The 5,007-nt window shown below is 45.7% G+C and overlaps 1 long non-coding RNA gene across 1 annotated transcript; it reads left to right on the top strand.

Moving 5' to 3' along the window:
* Window positions 1-2,616: 2,616 nt before the first annotated feature.
* LOC128990434 (uncharacterized) lies at window positions 2,617-4,656 on the top strand. Its single transcript, XR_008490524.1, has 3 exons — window positions 2,617-2,662; window positions 3,688-3,840; window positions 4,511-4,656. It is a non-coding gene; the product is annotated as an uncharacterized LOC128990434 (long non-coding RNA).
* The last annotated feature ends 351 nt before the right edge of the window (window positions 4,657-5,007 follow it).

Raw genomic sequence — 5,007 nt, 5'->3', positions numbered from 1 at the left:
ATGCATGTCACTGATTGGCTGCCTACACTGCTGAGTGCCGCAGGTGAGTAACCATGTGATACTGATAACCAACCCCTCTCGAGTGAGCCACACCCTCATGCATGTCACTGATTGGCTGCCTACACTGCTGAGTGTCGCAGGTGAGTAACCATGTGATACTGATAACCAACCCCTCTCGAGTGAGCCACACCCTCATGCATGTCACTGATTGGCTGCCTACACTGCTGAGTGCCGCAGGTGAGTAACCATGTGATACTGATAACCAACCCCTCTCGAGTGAGCCACACCCTCATGCATGTCACTGATTGGCTGCCTACACTGCTGAGTGCCGCAGGTGAGTAACCATGTGATACTGATAACCAACCCCTCTCGAGTGAGCCACACCCTCATGCATGTCACTGATTGGCTGCCTACACTGCTGAGTGTCGCAGGTGAGTAACCATGTGATACTGATAACCAACCCCTCTCGAGTGAGCCACACCCTCATGCATGTCACTGATTGGCTGCCTACACTGCTGAGTGCCGCAGGTGAGTAACCATGTGATACTGATAACCAACCCCTCTCGAGTGAGCCACACCCTCATGCATGTCACTGATTGGCTGCCTACACTGCTGAGTGCCGCAGGTGAGTAACCATGTGATACTGATAACCAACCCCTCTCGATTGAGCCACACCCTTATGCATGTCACTGATTGGCTGCCTACACTGCTGAGTGTCGCAGGTGAGTAACCATGTGATACTGATAACCAACCCCTCTCGAGTGAGCCACACCCTCATGCATGTCACTGATTGGCTGCCTACACTGCTGAGTGCCGCAGGTGAGTAACCATGTGATACTGATAACCAACCCCTCTCGAGTGAGCCACACCCTCATGCATGTCACTGATTGGCTGCCTACACTGCTGAGTGTCGCAGGTGAGTAACCATGTGATACTGATAACCAACCCCTCTCGAGTGAGCCACACCCTCATGCATGTCACTGATTGGCTGCCTACACTGCTGAGTGCCGCAGGTGAGTAACCATGTGATACTGATAACCAACCCCTCTCGAGTGAGCCACACCCTCATGCATGTCACTGATTGGCTGCCTACACTGCTGAGTGCCGCAGGTGAGTAACCATGTGATACTGATAACCAACCCCTCTCGAGTGAGCCACACCCTCATGCATGTCACTGATTGGCTGCCTACACTGCTGAGTGTCGCAGGTGAGTAACCATGTGATACTGATAACCAACCCCTCTCGAGTGAGCCACACCCTCATGCATGTCACTGATTGGCTGCCTACACTGCTGAGTGCCGCAGGTGAGTAACCATGTGATATTGATAACCAACCCCTCTCGAGTGAGCCACACCCTCATGCATGTCACTGATTGGCTGCCTACACTGCTGAGTGTCGCAGGTGAGTAACCATGTGATACTGATAACCAACCCCTCTCGAGTGAGCCACACCCTCATGCATGTCACTGATTGGCTGCCTACACTGCTGAGTGCCGCAGGTGAGTAACCATGTGATACTGATAACCAACCCCTCTCGAGTGAGCCACACCCTCATGCATGTCACTGATTGGCTGCCTACACTGCTGAGTGCCGCAGGTGAGTAACCATGTGATACTGATAACCAACCCCTCTCGAGTGAGCCACACCCTCATGCATGTCACTGATTGGCTGCCTACACTGCTGAGTGCCGCAGGTGAGTAACCATGTGATACTGATAACCAACCCCTCTCGAGTGAGCCACACCCTCATGCATGTCACTGATTGGCTGCCTACACTGCTGAGTGCCGCAGGTGAGTAACCATGTGATATTGATAACCAACCCCTCTCGAGTGAGCCACACCCTCATGCATGTCACTGATTGGCTGCCTACACTGCTGAGTGCCGCAGGTGAGTAACCATGTGATATTGATAACCAACCCCTCTCGAGTGAGCCACACCCTCATGCATGTCACTGATTGGCTGCCTACACTGCTGAGTGCCGCAGGTGAGTAACCATGTGATATTGATAACCAACCCCTCTCGAGTGAGCCACACCCTCATGCATGTCACTGATTGGCTGCCTACACTGCTGAGTGTCGCAGGTGAGTAACCATGTGATACTGATAACCAACCCCTCTCGAGTGAGCCACACCCTCATGCATGTCACTGATTGGCTGCCTACACTGCTGAGTGTCGCAGGTGAGTAACCATGTGATACTGATAACCAACCCCTCTCGAGTGAGCCACACCCTCATGCATGTCACTGATTGGCTGCCTACACTGCTGAGTGCCGCAGGTGAGTAACCATGTGATACTGATAACCAACCCCTCTCGAGTGAGCCACACCCTCATGCATGTCACTGATTGGCTGCCTACACTGCTGAGTGTCGCAGGTGAGTAACCATGTGATACTGATAACCAACCCCTCTCGAGTGAGCCACACCCTCATGCATGTCACTGATTGGCTGCCTACACTGCTGAGTGTCGCAGGTGAGTAACCATGTGATACTGATAACCAACCCCTCTCGAGTGAGCCACACCCTCATGCATGTCACTGATTGGCTGCCTACACTGCTGAGTGTCGCAGGTGAGTAACCATGTGATACTGATAACCAACCCCTCTCGAGTGAGCCACACCCTCATGCATGTCACTGATTGGCTGCCTACACTGCTGAGTGCCGCAGGTGAGTAACCATGTGATACTGATAACCAACCCCTCTCGAGTGAGCCACACCCTCATGCATGTCACTGATTGGCTGCCTACACTGCTGAGTGTCGCAGGTGAGTAACCATGTGATATTGATTTGTCTTCATAACCGGAGGTTACTGGTTTGATCCCAAATTATGCCAATTCTTGAATTAGATTTTTAGTAAAGTTAATTAATGATGCAGCACGGTAGTGAGACGATCATATTTAGTTACCTAAAAGCAAACTTTAATGCATGCACAAGCGTTGAAACATAAAAAAAATTAATCCTCAGTATCCCCATAGTTTGTTATGAAACAAACGACTTGGCTTTTATCTGAAACACTCCAAGGTCACATAAAAAGAAGAATAAATAAAAAGAGATTACGTAGCAATCTGGTCCGTCAAATGACACACAGTCTGTACACACACTAATGAAGTAGTCAACTAGAATTAGGTGTTTACCATATGAATATTACAAGTAATTTAGAATGTGATTATTTTTCTGGGTAAACTACAATACAAGTATATGCAGTGCTGTCTAACAAAATAAAATTAGAACGAACAATGGTATTTTCTTAAGCTTGATAGAGAGTTATGAGGAAAACATTTTTGAGAAAGTGAGAATTAAAGAGAGAAAATTACATGTGTTTAGTACCATGAATACACAGCAGTAGCTAATCGTTAATAGGCTCAATAATAAGATACCTACATTTGAATATTGATACAGTTGCCGGACTAAGATTAATCATCGCTCTATAAAGGCCACATAACGGAAATGTTCATTGACCTTTAACCTATGTTCTTTACTTGTGTGTAATATAATTACTGGTGTGTAAGCTGCACATGCTATAGTTCGGCCGCTTAGAAAACGACCTGCGCGCTAATGCTAAACCAATGCTGGAGGAGGTCGCTTTCTAAGCGGCCGAACTATAGAGAAGTAATTTAAAACGTAATAACTAAGGTGTCAAGCCTACGTTTATAAACTAAATATCTAATCTTATTACCGATTTATATGCTCAGGTCACAAGGGAAGAGTATCGGGTATAGATGGAGTCGATCAATGGGAAGCGATTTCAAGAGGACGCTCAACTCCACGGCACGAACTAGTGGTGGATATTGATGATCAAAATGAAATGGCTGCCATGATCTTCAGATCTTATAAATACGTAAAAGGTATTTTATTTATACAGTTCTTGATGCATTTATTTAAAGAAAACTAATTTAAATATATGTTAAGTAAACAACATAACAAATCCATGTTACCAAAAATTTAAAAAAAATACGATTAGTTATACTTGTAGTTGATAAAGATACTCAACTGCTACTCATAGCCAAGTATATCTATCTGAATTGTGATTTAAACATTTAATATACAGAAGTAATGTTCTATGAACATCCAGTATCCCTAAGTAAGTCTTTTAATATTACCCAAAGTGTTTTCCCAATTCTAATACATATACATTTTTATTTTTGGGGTTTAACCTTATATTTTAAGTGTATTCCAACACTTGTCATGGTAAGAAGTAGAAGCAAGATTGCATGGCCAAAATATGCTCTTAGTTCTTAGTCTTCAGGAGTACCGGTCGTTTCCTGGAATGGAATGGCCAAGATAATGCTGGACGTTCGGATGTGTTGCAGAAATCCATCAATGCAATTCAACTAATTTAGAGCCGATTTGGTTCAACTATTTAACCCGGAGATCTATTGCTGTTACGCATTCAAAGCATTGGCCAGAAATTTCGGAAAGTTCCCGAGCACCAAGATTTTGCCGATTATAATAACCTGCAATAAGTCAAATAGAATCAGCCATGGCATTAATCAATTAAAACTAACATGATTTCAGGAGCAAACAGAAGAGGAAGTAACCCTGCGTTAAACACATTCTTGAGTACTGAATATATATTTTCTCCAAGACAACCGAGATACAACGTCAACGCCGTGGTCCTCTCCCCAGCATGGGTTGCGGTGCAGAAATACTCCAGACCTGGAGCTCAATACAGGATCTTAGGCCTCAGGAGGGCGGCGACTGTAGTCTGTCAACATGACTTTGACAAGCAGCTCAACTGTTCTGACAGTCCTTGTCTGTTCAACGTCATTGATGACCCTTGTGAACAATACAACGTGGCAGGTGCTTACCCTCAACTTGTCAACTACATCGAGCAAGCCAGGCTCAATGAGTACAGAGTTGGCGCTGTTGAAATCACTGTAGAGGAGGACCCAGCTTCCGATCCTGAGAGGTTCAATGGGGATTGGAGCATATGGGTTACTTGAGATACTAGGAATGACTACTTCAGAAGTATAGCGAAAACATTAGTACAAGATGAGAGTATGAATGAATAA

This window comes from Macrosteles quadrilineatus, unplaced genomic scaffold, assembly GCF_028750875.1.
Source record: "Macrosteles quadrilineatus isolate MER2022 unplaced genomic scaffold, UCM_ALF_1.0 Scaffold_3__2_contigs__length_128488019, whole genome shotgun sequence".
In the NCBI taxonomy this organism is placed as follows: domain Eukaryota; kingdom Metazoa; phylum Arthropoda; class Insecta; order Hemiptera; family Cicadellidae; genus Macrosteles; species Macrosteles quadrilineatus.
Note: the sequence above shows the minus strand (reverse complement) of the source record. Positions and strands in the feature narration are given on the sequence as shown.